The sequence below is a fragment of the Diplotaxodon limnothrissa genome, linkage group LG7 (genome assembly GCF_057381915.1).
Source record: "Diplotaxodon limnothrissa isolate DT_005_m linkage group LG7, D_limnothrissa_male_GT1.1, whole genome shotgun sequence".
In the NCBI taxonomy this organism is placed as follows: Eukaryota; Metazoa; Chordata; class Actinopteri; order Cichliformes; family Cichlidae; genus Diplotaxodon; species Diplotaxodon limnothrissa.
The window spans coordinates 16,229,987-16,239,937 of NC_140602.1; the positions used below are offsets into that span (position 1 = coordinate 16,229,987).

Genomic DNA, 9,951 nt, shown 5'->3' on the forward strand with positions numbered 1-9,951 from the left:
ACGCTGAAGGGAAGCTAAATCCGGCAAGGAGCACACCTGTGTCACACTCGTAAGACGCTCCATAACCTCAGGCGACAAAACGTTATTGCACGAGTAAAGCGAATCACAAGCAAGCCTACAAAATGTAAACAGAAAACAGCGGAGGCAGACGCCCGCCACATAAACTGCCACGACTTTTAAAGATTTTCACTTTCCTGTTAACAAGCTCGAGGTAAATGCAGTCGTCTCTCTCAGAGGCTTGTGATCATGGTGGGAGAGAGACCGTTATTGCCCCCCCCCCCCACAAGTTTCCCCAGGTACAGCTTCTAACCTGCTGCGAGCTTCTTTTTTTTTTTCTTTAATTAGAAAAAACCGATCTGTGGCCTTGATGCCCTGGAAGCTAACAGGGAGCCCGTATGTCTAATAGACCTGTGGCAAGTCTGACCCTGTGGGAGGGCCTGTAACATTGCTGTTATTCCACAGGAGCTACAGGGGGGAGCAGCACTGTGGACGAGGTGTGTGGGCTATAAAGACAGCAAAGCCAGCCAGCTGACAGGAAAAGGGACTGAAACGTGAATATGAACGCACATAATCAGTTTGCAGTGAAAGAATCACATTAGCCTACTTACGTCTCTTGAAGTTTACAACGTTTTCTTCCAGGTTAAAATAAAGAAATCTCTGCTTAGCTAAGGTTCCCCCCCCCTGTGCGATTCAAAACATTTCACCCACATTCAAGCAGATATGAAAGACATATGCAGTAAATATGAAGCAACCCCATTTTCCACTAGAGTTGTAGCAGCAGCACCCAGGCTGCAGGGGTGTGTGTGTGTGTGTGTGTGTGTGTGGGAGAGCTTCATGTGCACTTGTGGTTTTGTATTTGAGGTTTGTATGGGTATAACTGACTGGAACAGCAAAGTGTTATTAACAGACCGGGATGCAAACCCATATCACGCTGAATATAAATCTCCAAAAAGCACTCTATAATTCAGCCACTTTGGAAAAGCAACAGACAGCAAACAAGACGACGTCACACACCAACCAAGCGTCCGCTCTGTATCATTAAACCTGATGCGACTCCACCCTCGCCGCTTTGTTTCCCCGACTTCCAATCAGAATGTAAATGTTTGAAAAAGTGAGTTAATGAGGTATCATCCAGCACCAACATGCCTTTAATTTGTTTACAGTGATAATGACCTAATTATCTGGGTCATCATTAACAACCTGCTGTCCATCCCTACGATAATTTGTACGCTCTAAATTGCCAAATCAATTTCTGACAAGAGCAAGTGTGTTTGTATTTGCAAGCAACAATTATCATATCACATTATACTGTGTAGCCCGTCGTCAGTTATTAAAAATAAACAGGGATATTTACAGGCGCTCAGATCCCCTGTAGGCAGAGGAAATAAAAAGCACCGTGCTGAATATGGAATAAAATAGGGCACATTTTAAAAGCCTGTGATGACTAATAGGGGTACTCTTGTAATGCTATGGCCTTTTTATCCAAAAACCTGGATGCACAGAGTGCGAGCACTCGAGGAAAAGAACCTACAGAAAGAGGAGATTTGGGACGCAGTTGTGGTTGAAGCAACAGAAAAAAGGAGGAGAAAAAAAAAGACCAGAAGCTGGGAGAGAGTCCCATTTCATCAGAAAAAATGCCTGAGTCAGGAGCAGAGAACCATTAGGCCCAGTGAGTCACAGGGAGAGGCTGTGAAAACAGATCTGAACTGAGTGCAGCTCCCAGTACCATCCTCAAAAAGCAGCCAAAGAGTACAACAGTGGCCTTAAACGAAGTGCGATGGGTTTTCATGTCCGCTGATGTCTCCTTATCAGTACATCTACTCAGATAATGCGCTCATGCTAGCCACAGACTGCTAATGTGCTTCAAGGATGCTCAGTTAAATGCATAAGGGACTGCAGGAACTTTCTAAAGTTTGCAATTTTATGTGCAATTGGAAATAAAACAGCTGGTACACTGGTTGGTAAGAGGTTTTATTTGACTCAAAATAAAACAATAAAACACATATATTGGCTGGGAAAGTATTGTTTTTTGTTCAATTTTCTGTTGCTACCTACAGATGAGTAAATATAACTTAAGCTGCTCTGTCTGATATCCTTTTTACTCACTGCAATGATGCTCAGTCTTCAGTTTGCCTTGTTGCTTGGATGCAGATGTAGTGACTTTGCATCCGATTTAAAGGCTTTAAAAGCCTCACAAAAAATGGATGACCAGGATTGCATTTTGCAAGCAAGTCTTGCTCTCCTGGCACAGCAATGTTTTCCTTGCCTTCTCTCTGGGTGGTGAGCACTGGTGCACCGAGTCAGAGAACAATAAAAAAAAAAAAAAAGTATGAAATATATTCTTCTTCTGTGTGTTTGAGTGAAAAATCTACATTCATGTTGAAATTGCAGATGTGATCTTAACTCCTGTACACCAGCAGATACTTATTATTTTTTCGCTATCGATTACCATTGAAGCTCAAAAGGCCAAAACATGGCATTTAGACAGCGACAGCCCTAAAAAACACAAACAGTTGATCAGAAAAACTTAGTGAATAACTGACTGATGACTGGCATTGATGACTCACTTCAGCTCTATAATTGCACAATTTCCAATTCTCAGATCACCGCTGAGAGTCAAACACACAGTGAAGAATGCTTGAAACACAACACTGGAGCTGAAGTGGACAATCAGAGTGACGCTTTTGCACATTGTGCAAACAGAGAAACATGGTGGAGTCTTACAATGGAGTCTTTTCCCATTGTTGTAGAAAATGGGTTATTCTTCCTGTAACACACTTCTTTCCTTCCTCATTGATTCGTAAGCAGTGTATAATCCCCCCCCCCATTTGAGTTGCCTAATGAATCATGTGAGCACAGGGGCTTTATCACAATGTACAACAGCGAGTGAGTCGTTTCTGCAAAAGAAGACAAGAAACAGTTTAAAAAGGGAGGCCAAAAGTCATCTACAGTGAGAAAGAGCCAGCGTTAGGCAGAGAGCGTGGAGAACAATCGCATCCGTAAAATGAACTCTTCCTCTCTGGTACTATTTGATTATCAGCCCAGTGAGCCGGCACTGAACCCAATGTGAGCGAGCCCAGCCGCAAACACAAAACAAATGCCTCCCTTTTACACACCTAAAGCAAAGAAAACTTGTGAGGCACTCTGCTGTACCTTTGCTACAATGCTTTCTGCATCAGCGACGCGCTTAAACTTAAACATCATTCAGTACAACCAAGTCGCTCCACTCTCTGAAGCCAGGCAGATAATCTCACCGTGTCACATACCTAGACTCCTGGTCTGCCTAAGCCCCTCTCTCAGCTTTAACTACATCTGGGGGTGGGGGGGATGAATAGACCACAAGGTGATGAAGAAACCTCCCGGCTAAAGCACAGGGGATTTAGCAAGTATGCTCGCTCTGTGTAATAACTCGCGGTTCCTCACCAGTAGCCTTTAATGGCCACCTGAGTGAAATGGTTTATTAATTCTGAAAAACATTATGCAGAAGGAAAGATGGCTTGAGGGCGGGGTTGGTGAGGGGAAGCAGGGGGGAGACTTTGAGATATTTGAACAATCTGAAACGTGGCTGAGAGTGCCCTCAACTAAGAGCCATAAGCCTATTGGAGAGCCTGCTATCTGCTGAGGCCAGCTTGCCACATACATACCTTTTACCTCATTACCTGCTCTGCACAGCCATTATTGAGGGAAATAGGGTGAACGCTAGATAAGCACAAAGAATTCTTGGGCTGAGCACAAACAGACATCCTGCTTCCTCCAGATAAAAACGGAAGAGGCCCCTTCAACTTCCTGCTCTCAGCGAAGTGTGGAGCTGCCAACTGCCCCATGTTTAGGTCACTCTCTGCTTCCTGGTGCACATGGAGACACACCGGGGACACAGGAGTGCACGATTGTGTGTTCATGCAGAAACATGACTCGACAGCAAGCTAAGACTGAATTTATATTCACGTTGATTGGTACTTTATAATATTTATAATTATATGCATCTCAAATAAACAGTTTATATGCACTATGATGTAGCAAAACCTTTTAGGTGTGTTGTGTTTCCAACACACCTTTGTTCTAACAAGCAACTGCACTCGTGAGGTATCCAGAATTAGCATATAAACACATACAATCATCAAATATAAAATTATAAAGTCCCCTTAGAAGGATATGCAAGCGTTTAAAATACTTGCTTAACCATACTAATGCTTAACAATTTCCATGTCTCTTTTTCGCTATGGCAACATTTACAGTATAAACAATTTACTGTGTCTACTTGCTGCTACAGCTTTGACACAACACTTTCTCACTCCTGACCAAAATTTGTTGATACCCGATGCAAACTCTTTCCTCGATCCAGATGGATGTTGTTAATCAAAGAGTTTGAATGCCTAGATGATTATTTTTACACTTTCCTTTTCCATTTTTCCTCCAGTTGTTTGGTCAGGATCACGGTTCAGGTTAAAACACCCAATTATGACACACTTCACCAGACAAAGTTTTCTGATTTGCAACGAGCTTCTCTCCAAGCAACGACAGCAGCACAGCAAATTTGAGTCTCAAAGCATCTACTCCAGAGGTTTAGGGACTGAGTCAATCCTACTGGAGAATCTTGCACATTGAAAAATGATTTAAAAAGGGATATGCCTTAGACTGCTTCCCCAGCGACTAATACCCAAGAACAAAACAGAAAATGGAAGCGTGAACGGATGAAGGTTGAAGATGATGGGGAGGGTAGCTAAACCCTAGAAAACCCAAGAATGTGCAATACCGCTGGTCAATACTGCAATAAAGATTTGGCTTTTTAAAGATGGTGCATATTAGCTGTTCACTTCCTTATAAAAGCTAAGTATAGGTCAATCAAGAATGTAAATAATCTGGTACGAACAAGGTTAAATGTTGCCGTGCCTGGCACATTTAAAGAGAATAACATTTTTCCTATTCTAATTAAGGGCAGCCTCATCTGAGGAGGTTAATGTGTAAATTCATATTGGAGTGTGGATGAAAGTACCATTTATTGCGCATCATCGCCGGACAAGATAAGAGCTGTTGTTTGTGCTTGCTTCTTCGCTCTCCAAAATGTCTCATCAGACACTTGTGATCTCAACATGCTTGTTTTGGCCTGCCACAGTTTCAGGCGTCCTCAGCGAGAGGAAGTAGTGGGCTTCACTGACCTCGTACGCTCATTTTTCTACCGAGCTTTGCTGCGTTTTGCTTTCACGGAGGAGCAAAGTTTTCCACCTCGGCTTTATATTTTAGCAGAGCTGTGTTGTGATCAAACTTCTAGCGGAAAAACTGCCCTCAGCAGAGAACATCAAAACACGCCGGTTTGGACATTCAAGCGCAGACGTGGCCCGTACACCAACACGCACCTTCGCTGCTTTTAAACAGCTGATGAAAAATACACCTTTCAGAAAGTAAATTATTTCTGCCAGCTGAAAAGCAAATTTCATTTTCTCCTGTCTCTCGACAACAAAGATGCCGAACCCATTACAGGCCGGGGCCTCTGCATCACACACATTAAATGAAGGGTCCTCTAGCAATCGAAAAAAGCAATTTTCTCATTGAGCCAATAGATACTCCATTTAGTTCCGGGATCTCTACGGACCACTGCTGCTGTAGTGAGGCTGATACAGGGGAAAGCGAGTGTAGAGTGATGACCCAGCCTCATTTTCCCTGTGCCTCCGCTGCTCTGAACTCATCAATATACAGACGTGTACTGCAAACTGTATAAGGGCAGAACGAAGAAAGGTACGATAAGAAAGGATGGGAACAAGATGAAGAAGGAAAAATAGATTAGATGCAACAGACGGAGAGAGAAAGAGAAGATGGAAGGAGGTTATGGTGAGGCATAGTGAATCAGGAATGTAAACTCAGGGTCGGTGATCAGCCTCCCCACCCCGTCATTTGCATGCACATCAGCTGATATTAAAGAAAGAGAGAAAGAGTGAAACAGGAGGGGACAGAGAGAAATCAGAGGCACCCAACCATGTGGAACCGCAGACTGATTAATTTCAGGCCTTTAATGAGCGATGCACTGCCAGGCCAGGCGGCATCAAGTCAGTCACCCCATCTTCACAGCGGGAGCTGCCATACACTACAATTCACACTTCCCCATCTCTGCCAAGGACTGAATGACACAGGAGCAGAGAACTCACCACACTTCCTCTCCCTCTTTCCATCTCGCCTTCTCTCTCCTATTAATGTGTTTTTGCTGTTCACTTCAGCGCCGGCGCATAAACGTGTGATTAAGAGCAACACATTATCAGAGGCACTATTAAAACGAGTGCACTGATCACCGGTGGCAAGTCTCACACCAGGTGTTCTCTGTCTGTAGGTGGAATAAATATCAGCCGGGCACGCCGGAGACTTGAGTCTACTCAAACATGTTCCCATCTAATTGCTGTCCTCCGGAGTCTGCATTGTTGCTGCTAACCTTTATTCCCCGTATAAATTACACTGTAGGTTTGCTGACATTTGTACTTGTATTGGAAACATCGCTGAGCAAAAAAACAATTTCTATTTTCCAACACTCATGTGAATCAAGCTGAGGAGAGAAAGGCTTCAGGCGGAGTTTAGTCATCCGTGTTGGCTGCTGCTCCAAAAGCATCAATACTACTGTTTCTTTTCCCCCCTTCCTCCTCCTCCTCTTTCTTTCTTTCTGTCTTTTTTTTTTTTTTTTTTTTTTTGACAAGGCAAATGTTCATCCGCAACATGGTGAACAAACATGCCTCTGTTCCCAGTTTCTGTGCTTCTTCTCCAGCCACCAGCTCACATTCATCTGATTTGTAGGGGGGAGAAAATGATAATAAAGAAAATAAATAAGGTGGAACAAAGAGCAGGCAGCAGAAAGAGAGACGGAGAGAGAGAAATCTTCACATGAGGCAGCAGTATAGTGGAGCTCAGCTCATTTATCAAGACAGAAGCTGATTTGTCAGTCTGTCCAAGCTGCTGGGGCGTGATATGATTCTGCTTTCTCCTGACACACTGTACCAGCCTCGGGGAGACATGGGCCCGGCAGTGACTTTAACTTGAGGCGAGAGAGCCCAGCAGACCACGCTCACCTGGACACACCGGTGAGCGTGTTAATGGGTCCCTTGGAGCCAATCTCCTTGGGCAAAATCTGATTATAACCCGATTCCCAGCTGTTACACTCAGTGACAGATGTTTTGAGTTTCTCACTGCATACTGAGTGAGTTAGAACGTCAACTTTTCACTCTATCCAACTTATCAGTTTAAAAACAAAAACAGCCCAAGTTTACTAGGAAAAGCCACAAGTACGGGACTTTCCTAAGAGTGCCGGATTTGCCCTTTCAGTCTCTGAGTATTTCATGTCTGGTCCAGAGGAGCTCTGACAGACAGAAACATGGAGGAGGTGATTTTGGATGATGCATCCCTCTGATTAACGCGAACTGACAGTGAACTCCTGCCCTACAACGAAGGTAGCGCCATGAGAGACATCCATTTGGTGGCTCCATAAGTCTCTGCAGACAGCCTGCCCGTTTTTTAGCTGGACCCCCGTGGGAAGAAAGCCAGCTTGGAGACTGACAGACGTCGCTCTGGACTGCCCCTGCTGTCAGGTTTCTCACACTATAACCCACAATTAAATGAAAAGATTGAACTACTTTCAAAGAATGTAGATATGCATCGATGCATTTTTTTTCTGCATCTCTAAAAGACGAAAGAGAGATCTGACCCGTGGTTAAAGAGGTTTTAACAACCCAATAAACGACTTAAACAATTAACAAGCGCGCTCCTGCTCGTGTCACTTCTTGCGAGGCATTTCATTTCTGCTCCTTGTTTGATGTGAAAATTAAACTCTCCGCAACAAAGTAGCTTCTGCAGAAATCAAACAGTGCGCACACAACAACACCCCTCACACCACCACCCATTAGACAATTAGACACGCTGTTGAAAATAATGACTCAGTTCAACGACGCAGTCACGAAATTCTCTTTTAAATCTTTTGCCTCGGTGCGTAACATTTGAGTTGGAGACACTTCTGAAGAGCAGTTTCTTACCTCAGTGCCGAAACCTCTGGCTGTGACACGCTGTTTTCGCTGCTACTCACAGCCTATTTCTGAGAGCTGCTACTACTGATTGCAACCTACGTATTCAGGTGAAACAAAACCAAAAAGAAAAGAAAAGAAAAAAAGGAAAGGCGGAATCAGCTGGGATGTCCACTGGAGTGAAACGTGCCCAACGGCGTCCAACTGTGAAAAAAGATCCACCACTACGAGATCGGCGATCCCAATTTAGACCCGCACGCAGTGTTTGGGGGAAGATTGGTATGCAAACAGTTTTCTGAACTCACTGAAAGCTGAGCGGCTCATACAGCTGCCTGCTCTGCTCCGGAGGGCGGAGACTCCGGACCACATACACGCCTCGAGTTTACGCTCACTGTGTTGTTTGTGCGTGTGTGGCAAAACGCAGCAGAAACGTGCGTTTACCAGCTTAATGGAAAGCATCAATCTGTCAAAATTAGGTGTAAGAACAGATGGGTGGTGTAATACATATCGCCAAATATGCCCTCCCCCCCAAGTATTTTAATAATAATAATAATAATAATAATAATAATAATCATAATAATCATAATCATAATAATAATCATAATAATAATAATAATTAAGCTAGTACCGATCAATCAGTTCTTGAAAAGTTCATTAGTCACACATTCATTCAAATACCACCAAACACAAGTGTAATCAACTGTAATAACGGCCCCAGACCCCGACCCCCTGCTTAGATTTGGTCTCCACTAAGTTGTTTCTACCTGGTTTCCAAACTTTGGGGAACTCTGGATCTCTTAGGTTTTGTTCATTTATATTCAACCTTTATTGAACTCAGAATTGGAGCTGCTGAGTTCAATAACTGATTAGGCCTAGTCCATCTAAAGAAAATCATAATTTTTAATGGGTAATTAATTGTTTAAGTCTTTAAATAGGAGGGGGAAATGCAAGGAACCTTCTCTGTGTCTCATAGTTTAAAAATAAATAAAATATAAACGCAAACTGGGTGTGGGAAAGATAATTTACACACTGTATTGAAAATAAGTTGCAGCACTAGGCATGATTCAAATAATCACTTCTGCAGCTTGTGGTTAGCAGAGAAATGGCTTATAAAGTTGCTGGGTTGCTGGATAAAATGATCATAATGTTTGCAATCATCCCTTGTAAAGGAAAACCGTCCGCTCAGTGTCTTTTTTGCACAGATGAGGGACTCTGTGGTTCCCTATCTAACATTACAGGGTTTTTATCTTATACTATATAGCATCTTGAGATTGCTGCTGTTGTGATCTGATGCTATATAAATAAAACTGAATTGAATGCCGTCAACACTTTGGGGGAAACTAACAAAATTCCACAGCACAGAACAATATACTGCTTCTAGCGAGTACCCCAAGGCATACAGGAATATTATCTTTATGAGACTAACGAGTATGGGTTCCTTTGAAGCACTGTTGATGACAGTCACAGATAAGCAACAACTTACACATAGGCAGCTGATAGTTATTGTTTGTCCCTTGTTAATTATTCATGCTGTGTGACTCTCTCACCAGCCAGAAAACAAGGCGAGTGCTTTTGTTCCAGGTTTGGGGGCGTGGGGGGTTGAGCTTGAAGTGTTTTCTATCCCTCTGTGCTCCTCGTGTCACCAAATCTACTACAGATGGAGAGCAAGATAAGCGCTCCGGAGACTGATCTTTTTTGCCCACTCCTCTAAGGTCATGACACTGACATTCCCACTGGCACATGTGATACCTCCAACCCCCAGTCTCCTGACTCTTTGCTCATTGGCTCTCGGGACACGTCTATTATTTTAAATGTATTTCTAATGTTAAAAACAACAACAGCAAAAAAAAAGAAAAGAAAAGACATCCAGCGACTTAATGTGAAGTTTGGAGGAGGGCAAAGATTAGCTTATGGAAAGGCTGGATTCAATAGCTCTTCGGGGTTCAGGCGTAGGGCGAGT

The 9,951-nt window shown here is 43.3% G+C and overlaps 1 protein-coding gene across 1 annotated transcript in view; it reads right to left on the reverse strand.

Moving 5' to 3' along the window:
- Window positions 1-8,267, reverse strand: part of tspan18b (tetraspanin 18b) — a 35,615-nt gene extending 27,348 nt beyond the window's left edge. The window contains exon 1 of the mRNA XM_085357558.1: window positions 8,004-8,267. The gene's annotated coding sequence lies outside the window, so the exon portion shown is untranslated. The remainder of the gene's footprint in view (window positions 1-8,003) is intronic.
- Between the last annotated feature and the right edge of the window lie 1,684 nt (window positions 8,268-9,951).